The 9,330-nt window shown below is 40.2% G+C and overlaps 1 pseudogene across 1 annotated transcript; it reads left to right on the top strand.

The window, feature by feature from the left end:
• Positions 1-287: 287 nt before the first annotated feature.
• On the top strand, positions 288-1,158 carry LOC149145458 (protein GLUTAMINE DUMPER 5 pseudogene; annotated as a pseudogene). Its single transcript, XR_016264823.1, has 2 exons — positions 288-733; positions 841-1,158. The product of XR_016264823.1 is annotated as a protein GLUTAMINE DUMPER 5 pseudogene (transcript).
• Positions 1,159-9,330: the final 8,172 nt, after the last annotated feature.

The following is a 9,330-nucleotide window of genomic DNA, read 5'->3' as shown; positions in this document are numbered from 1 at the left end:
AATAACAAAATGCGCCATTAACTCCACTGTTCCCATTATCTCCTAAAGTCACGATACTGCGCTTCGAATCACTTTCCTTATCGGCTTCCACAGATGACAAAATTGCCGCAACTGTTTCAATCGGAAAAAAAAGTTGCGGACACACAGGCTCCACAGCAGAATATTTTGTTTTGATTGAAGACCCACTCATTACAATATTTGATATTGAACGAATCAGATCCAAATGAGTGTTCAGTTTCACTGTTATAAGCACTAATCTACTTTCTCTTAGAGGCTGTGTAGTACAATATTAATATTATTCGATCTATATGTAAATACCACTCACGAGATCTAGTGATTCGTAATATTTGTGAAGGAAATTGGGTGTGGAGAGGAGTGCAGGAGCAATGTCAATGAGATCAAATATGAACAGCACAGAGAGCAGCCATTTATCAGTAGCGAAATCCCCAGTTCCGTATCTATTGGGTGGGCTGGGTGCCATGCTTGTTCTCATAGGATTTGCTTTCATTATTCTTGCATGCTCCTACATCAGGGAGTACGCTGCTAGAAACCGTGAAGATGAAGAAGGCGGGAAGAACGAGAGGAGGGGAGATATGGCAGAGGTTTCAGATGAAAAGGACGAAATGAGAGTTATTGTGATTATGGCGGGGAATGAGAAACCGACCTTCATTGCTAAACCGACGACTGTGATCGGTGGAGCAGTTAATTGAAATTACTACCACACACTTTCCATGTTGAGTTTCTAACTCTTCTCTTTTTGGTAGTATACATAGATTTATGAGTTGGAGCTGCAAGAATATTATTATTAATACGGTGTTAGTGTGCGAGATCGCATTTCAGCGCCGACTAATTGGAGCTTTCTGTTGCAAAATGAGGGGACCTGATTTGCGTAATCTCTGAGCACGTAAATTCAGACATTGGTTGAAAGTCTGATCTGCAGAATTTTATGGTTGTCGTTGCGGAAATTAGTTTGATGCTGAGAATGAGTGCTGTATCACTACGACGGGTTTGGAATCCGGTAGAAATATCATTGGCAATTTTATTACTCGGCTTTTTGTTTGAAATTCTATTTGTAAAAACTACTCGGAACTTACACATTATGTTATTATATGTGTTTGTTTTAATTGAGTGTATAAGTTTTTCATAAAAAATTTGGAAGTACTGTTTTTATGTGGTGTTGTGAGTTGTTAAAAGTTAATTTAGAAGTTGTAGTTTCCTATGTATAAGTTGTAGTCGTGATCTAGATGTGTGGAAAAAAAAAATTAAAGTTCAAATACTTTGATTCACCTAGGTCTGATTCCAATAAATTGGTTTAGATATGCACCTACATGTTAATTAACCCATCACACGTCTGGGCTTAATTAAAAATGGAATTACCACTAGTACTAAACCAAAACCATTGCCAATTCGTCATATAAAAATATATAAAATGCATAAAAATGAAATTGCATGAAGATCAACCCTAAACAACATAGCAATAACTTCATTATATTGTGAATGATTTGGTGTCATACTTGAATTTTGTTGCCTAGAAAAACAATTAGTTCGTATAACTTGCTAACATTTTTCTCCGATAGTTTTGATAGTAGTACAAATATTTTTAATACGTCTATTTAATTGTCTGGTTCGCCAATTGCATATTCCGAAATATTATTTTTCACACACAAATTAGAGAAGCACGATCATTCTTATCACGTTCGCTGATTCCTGCGATTCAGTGAGACCTTATGGGAATATGGCCCATATTTCTTCCTTCATATATACTAATTTATTTAGTTTTTTGACTTACATCTAACATACCTAATGGATTTGTGGCCCATCTTTCTTTATTTCATCTCTGTATTTTTTTTTGGTACTATATATGTCTGCGATATTTTATTTTATCTCCCCTCCCCTTCTACATTCCTAACTCTAAGTGTTGTCAACCGATATTACCCTTGCTATTTTTGTGAAATAGTTGTCGTAACAAAATTTGCTTAGATTATATGGAAATTGAGAATATGGAATGTTATTACAGGTAACTCCTCTTATTTGTGGCTCATTCTTGGTGAGGTCTATGTAGGAGTGTTTCAGTTGGAAGTAGGATTATGTTGACACTATTCTATAGGTCGAGGGAAAGAGGTAGGTCATCCTGTGGACCTGTTCCCAAATGTTTTCCCCTCGACATAGTGATGACAAGATGACCACTTCATTTCCCTTCCTTAGTTGTTGCATGTACCTTCGTGGAATACTTTTGTTGACATGAGTCTATATTTGATTTCCTTTTGAGTATGTATGGTTTAGTCAAACCTTAATTATTGTAATATGACATTAATTATTGTAATATGACATTGGGAGAGGGTACCAACCCTAGGTCCCCTATTCTACACACTTACAATTTTGTTAAATCTCTCTCTTTGAAAATGAAATACTTTATTCAGTTTTGGAAGATTCTCTATGGTTATTTATTATTTGTTACATTATGAGCCCTTTCAACAGTGGATAGTGTAGGGTGAAAATTAGATAACTCCATGATTCCACCTTGGCATATGGTTGTCTCTATTCATTAAAATTGGAATACATGGGTTTTTTCTTATATGAAAAGTAAATTATTTGCAGTGGTTTGTTTCTTTGATAATTCTATTTCTAGTATGTAAAATTTATGATTCTCTGCATCTTTTATTGTTAAACCCTTATTTGGTATTTTGGACCTCATGAGATTGATGGCATCAATAATTAGATTATTTCCAATCAACTTATTGACGTTGTTGGACCCACCAACATTTAGAGGATCTCCCTAATGTGAAGTCCCAATTAGACCTCACATAGCTTAGTGTAGGAATCCCATCTAGAGTATGACATATTTGTCAATGCATTGGGTTTTAATGATGTGCCTTGGCTACAATAATAGATATAATGATGTATGGTGACCTTGGTGGGAAAAAGTATGTGACTCGGCAAAAAGTCAAGTGTAATGCATGGCGGTTACAACAAACGAAGGGCAAGTGAATGAGTCCCATAAAAGCATGTAACGATATGCATCTTGAAAGTAACACACAAGCATAAAGACATCACAAGTTAATCCATGAAATAGTTCACAAGTAGTGATGGAATTAAACAATGACACATTTTCAAGAAGATTCCTACCAATGCAAAAAAAATAATTCATAAGAATAAGTGTAAGTTAAATAACATACATTTCAAACATAGCGAGAATAGTCCTATTATATTCATAATATATGAATGAAAACATGTTGGCTCTGAGATTTTATTAATTGAAAGTTCCATTCATGCATATACCATTGACGGACCACTAGTCCCAATAGTGGAATATGAGGTCAACACCTACTACTTCAAAAAAATATACTCCCTCTATTGTATGGAGAAGCCAAGACTCTCACAAACTCCCAAGCTCCTAGTTGTAAGCTTAAAGCCTAGCAAAAAGCTAGGCTCCCCAAAAATCCCTTTACATGAGTTATGTGGGTATATTTATAACAAGAGGGGGTAATTCTTTAACTCCCCTTTATGAATTTTTGACTTCCCTAATGACCCTTCAACTTCTTTATAAAATGACTCATTTTATTACATTGTGACTCTTCACATTCCAATATTGACAATTGGAATTCCACTTACAAATTAATTACAAAATAATATTACAATTTGCACTCGTACCCATATAAGAAAAAATTAGGTAGAGCCAACTCAATAGCCTAATAAGACAAAATATATCATGCTTGAGTTTGGGGAAATTCCAGCACAACAACTACCACTTGATGTTTCTCAATGACGTAGCGGTGGTAAGCTTTGCATTGCACGATGACATCCCCAAATTGTGCAACGGTGTCAGTCTGGAAGCAAAATCTAGCCTCCATTCCATCTAGGTACATTGACTTGGAATCATTTTTTGTTTCCTTCTTAAGAAAGAGAACATTTTGTTTATTTGGACAGGGCCACCATTGTACTTGTGCATGATATGTTTGTTTACTTCAATATATTACTTGATGGTTACCTGTCTCCACTTTTTCAAGTGCTCTCGAATCTCCTACCTGACTTGATTTCTATCCTTGAGCTCTATGAGTGAACCAACTGATGGGATCCTGTGACATTTCAACAAGAATTACAGGTTGTTTTAAAAACATTCATATGAGTCATCAGTGTTGGAAATGAATGAGGTGAGTTGTTTTCTATTCTGGATAAACATTCAAAAATTTTCCTTTTCCAACTTTGCCTCTTGCCTTGTTTTCCCGCCCAATTCAAATGGTGGCCCTTTATATTACATTGACCATTCATGCAGGGTAGTGATGGAAACTTTTAAATTCCTAATAGTTTTAGCAAAATCTTTACACTTTTGTTGCAATCCATGCAAGTGGGAAATTGCCTTATGAACGGTAACGAGCTTCTCAAAAAGGCTCTACATGGTCTTTCCAATGTCGATACTTCACCAAGTACCGTTACCTTCAACTCTTCCAAATGGACCTGTGCGGAAGCTGCGTTCTGTACCCCTACTCAGATTTGTTCAACCTCTTTCCTAGCAACCTACAATTTATTTGCCAATTATTTATTCTCAGTTAGAAAATAATTTTTATTTTGTTGAAATTTGGTACCGGAGGACAGGTGGTTCCCTTAGGCTTTGATCTTTGGCCTAGGGTAAAGTGTCCAAAAGAATTTCATTTTTCTCCTAAAGTGACCTTAAGTGATAAAGTTACTAAGTCTAATTTTAAAGTGACTTTTATAAAGTCAATGAAAAATTAGAAAGGAAAAGTGACTTTGGAAATAAATGACTAAGTGGTTCTTTATTAATGTGGGGTGAATTAAAAAATAAAAAGTGAGATTTAAATGAGCATTTAATCTCAGCCTTAGATCTCAATCTATTTTAGCCACTGGATTTAGGGATCACCCAAAAGTCACTTGGATCACCCAAAAGTCACTTGGGGTTAGATTAAAGGAGGAAAAGGAGGAAAAGGTCATTCATTCTTTCATGAACAGATTGAGAGAATGAGAGCAAGAGAGCAAGGGAGATATCTAGACAGTGAACTGCAGAGTTTCAGCAGCAGAGTTTCAGCAAAGTGGAGTTTTAGCAGAGTGGAGTTTTAGCAGCGGAGTTTCAGCAGCGGAGTTTCAGCAGGGCGGAGTTTCAACAAGGCGAAGTTTTAGCAAGGCTGAGTTTCAGCAAGGCTGATTTAAGTTGTAAAAGTTTGCTTGCTAATTTTTGTTGAATATTTCTCTTACTGTAAAAAGGCATTTTCCAGAAATAAAGAAGAGCTCTCAAACTAGTTTTCCCCAAGAGTTGTAGGGGGTTTTTCCAGGGTCACATTGACCAAAAATCTCAATGCTTAAATGTGTTTTACTAGCTGTTTATTACTGCTGATTTTTATTTCTGCAATTTCCAGCATTCTGTAAAATTTTCAGAATTTGTGTTTTCAACAAATTTATTTTTTCCAGCTTGTTAAATGTATGGTTATGGGAAAGAGCATTTAACTATATGGGAGAAATAAGGAGAAACTGAAAACCGGGGTGGGAAATGAGAAATTTCTACATGGTATCAGAGCTTGAGTGCTGAAGGACAGTTTGGGACAGCAAAAGGAAAAATTACAGTTGCTGATTTTTCACTCAGAAAATTCCAGCAAGCTGATTTTTTTCATAAACAACAGTTTTATCTTTACTACAGCAATGCTATTTTTCAGTTTTAATACAACAAGATGTCATTGGGATTGAGGGTGGTGGATAGGCTGGATGGACATACAAATTACAGCGTTTGGAAGGAGAGAATGCAAAGTATCTTTAAGGAGGTAGAAGTCTAGGATATCATGGTGTATACCACACAGAATCCTATTGTTGTGCCTACTGATACTACTCAGTTGACAGCTTATAATAAAAAGAACAAGGGTAAGAGGCTAATTCTAGACGGAATCAAAGACCATTGCATTCGTCATGTGAGAGGAAAAAGAAATGTCCATGAGATGTGGACAGCATTGTCCAATCTCTACCAGAGTACCAATGAGAACCGGAAGATGGTCCTGAAGGAGAAGCTGAAGAACATTAAGATGGATAATGATAGTGCAGCTGCATATCTCACAAAGATTACTAATGTGAGAGATGAGTTGGTAGCGATTGGAGAGGCCATTCCACCCACTAAGTTGGTGTGGATTGCAGTGAATGGCCTCCCCCATTCATGGTTGAACTTTGCTGATGGGGTTTGTGCACGTGAGACCCTTCCCACATGGGAGAGGTTTTGGGATGATTGCATTCAGGCAGAGATTAGGAAAGGTCAGCTTGGGGCAGCCAAGCCAATTGAGCAGGATGAGGATGTAGCACTGGTGGCAGGAGGCAAGAAAGGCAAAGGGAAGAAGCAGGCTTCCACAAGCAATGATGGGGGTAAAGGCAAAGGTTAAGATAAACAAGGGAACACATAGAAGGACTATTCCAAGATGAAGTGTTGGAATTGTCAAAAGATGGGACACTATGCAGTTGTGTGTCCGGAGAAGAAGAAGAAGAAGGGGAAGAACCAGGACGTGGCAGCTTCAGCAGAGATTGAGGACTTTGCAAGTCATTTTGACTGGGAGTTTGCATTCACTACGTGTGAGTCCTCTACTGCAGGATCACCTGCCACACAGGTTCAGAAGGAGCATGCTTTTCCCTCGATTAGCGGATCATCTTCAGGTATCTGGTATGTGGACAGTGGGGCTTCACGTCACATGACAGGAGTCCGTGAGTACTTCTCAGAGCTTTCAGAGAGTGGCACTGATATAGAGGTAGTAATATGTGATAACAGAGTTGTTAGAACAGTCGGGGTGGGGACACTGACATTTCAGAGGGAGTCCAAAACTCCCTTGCAAGTGTCAGATGTTCTTTATGTGCCAGGGATGAGGAATAACCTCATATCCGTCTCAGCTTTAGAGTACAGAGGATATGAGGTACTGTACAGGGGAGGACAGGTGTTGATGTATCCCAGGGGCACTCTACCTGATACAGCTAGAGTGGTAGGTGTACGCCATGCAAAGGTGTACAAGTTTTCATTCCACCCCCTTTTGGCATTGAGCAGTAGTACCGACAGCAGAGCTAGTAGTTCTGAGCTGTGTGAGATTTGGAACCGCAGGATGGGACATATGTGTCATGGAGCCTTGAGGACATTGCGGAAGATCACTACAGGTGTGCCAGATTTTAGTACTAATCACTTTGATACTTGCAGAGGTTGTGCGATGGGCAAGTTTGCGAAATCCCCTTTTCCAAGCAGTGACAACAGAGCGACTGGGATACTTGATTTGATTCATTTCGATGTGAGCGGTCAGATGTCTCATGTTTCCTTGAGTGGATATGAGTACTATGTTTTATTCATTGATGATCACTCTAGGAGAACCTAGATTTATTTTTTGAAGACCAAGAGTGAGGTCTTCAAGTGGTTTCAGGAGTTCAGAGCTCTTGTGGAGACACAGACAAGTCGAAAGATCAAGTCCCTGAGGTTAGACAATGGAGGAGAGTACACCCTTAGAGAGTTTGTTGACTATTGTGCGGAGGCAGGCATTAGGAGGGAGTTCACTGTTCCTTACAACCCCTAATAGAACGGGGTTGCAGAGAGGAAGAATAGATCCATCATAGGGGCTACCAAAGCCATGTTACATGATGAGGGGTTGCCATTGTTCTTGTGGGCAGAGGCCTGCAACACAGTTGTTTACTTGCAGAACAGGAGTCTGCATCGTGCCTTGGGGCACATGACTTCGGAGGAGGCTTTCTCTGGGAGGAAGCCTGATATTGGTCATCTTCATATCTTTGGATGCATTACATACTCCTATATACCCAAGGAGAAGAGGACCAAACTAGAGCCCACTGCAAAGAAGGGTATCTTTGTGGGCTACAGTGAGACCTCAAAGGCCTTTCGGATTTACATTCCCGCACAGAGGAGAGTTGTTGTCAGACGGGATGTGAAGTTCGAGGAGGACAGGGCCTTTAGGAGGTCACGGGAGTTAGAGTATCTGGATCAACTAGACCCTCAGCAGCAGTTGAGTCAGTCGCAGGGATCCAGTGGGCAGGGATCAGGAGGATCAAGATGATCAGGAGGTACATCTATGAGGATGTCAGGTCCGTCAATGAGCAGTGGCTCATCGAGCCAGAGGGTGGTGCTCGGGGCAGCATGCAGAGCAGTTCACAGACCAGTTCACTAGGGAGTCCATTGATGGATAGTTCACATGGTACCTCAGCTTCTACAGGTTCAGGTGCAGGCAGGAGGACAACAGACAGACAGTCGGGAGTTTAGGCTCCTGATGATGATGAGGAGGAGGAGTTTCATTCTCCGGTGGGAGAAGTGCACTCAGGGAAGAGGAAGCCGAAGTGGCTTCAGGACACCTTGAGAGATGCCTCATCTGTTGTTGAGCCGAAGAGGCCTGTCAGAGAGAGCAGATCACCTGAGAGCTTTTGTAGCTATATGGCGATGGTTACCAGCATCCTTGACTCTGAGCCTTCTAGCTATGAGGAGACAGCTACCATGTAGGTCTGGAGAGAGGCCATGCAGGAGGAGTATTCTTCTATCATGAAGAATGATGTTTGGGAGGTGGTGCCGAGGACTGAGGGAAAATCCGTGGTTACTTCCATATGGCTTTACAAGGTAAAGCATGCTGCACATGACAACATTGAGAAATTCAAAGCAAGGTTTGTGGCTAGAGGGTTCTCCTAGGTAGAGGGAGTTGATTATGAGGAGACCTTTTCTCCCATGGCTCGATATACTTCGATCCACTCCATTATATCGATAGCACCAGAGATGGGTTGGAAGATCCACCAGATGGATGTGAAGACTGCATTTCTCAATGGCTTCATATAGGAGGAGGTGTACATTGAGCAGCCACAGGGCTTTGAGGTGCATGGGAAGGAGTCCCATGTGTGCAGACTGAAGAAGGTCCTTTATGGCCTGAAGCAAGCTCCCAGAGCTTGGTACTCCAGGATAGATACATATTTGCAGGGGATGGGTTTGACAAAGAGTGAGGCAGATCCAAACCTTTAATTTATTATGATTGGTGAGGAGCCTCTCATTCTGGTGTTGTATGTGGATGACTTGGTCATTACAGGTGCAGAGAGACTCCTAGAGCACTGCAAGAGAGATCTTGCGATAGAGTTTGAGATGAAGGACATCGGCTTGATGCATTACTTTTTGGGTTTGGAGGTGTGGCAGTAGGAGGAGAATTTCTTCCTAGGGCAGGGGAAGTATATTGTGGACATCCCTAGCAGATTCCACATGGAGGATTGTAGACCCATGTCGACACCGATGATCACCAACTGGAAGAAGTTTCATGCTTCGGATTTCGAGTTGGTGGATCCCACATTGTACAGGCAACTGATTGGTTCCTTGATGTATTTGGTCAA

The sequence above is a fragment of the Pinus tabuliformis genome, chromosome X (genome assembly GCF_031772625.1).
Source record: "Pinus tabuliformis cultivar Carrire ecotype Pingquan chromosome X, CPIR1, whole genome shotgun sequence".
NCBI lineage: Eukaryota > Viridiplantae > Streptophyta > Pinopsida > Pinales > Pinaceae > Pinus > Pinus tabuliformis.
Note: the sequence above shows the minus strand (reverse complement) of the source record. Positions and strands in the feature narration are given on the sequence as shown.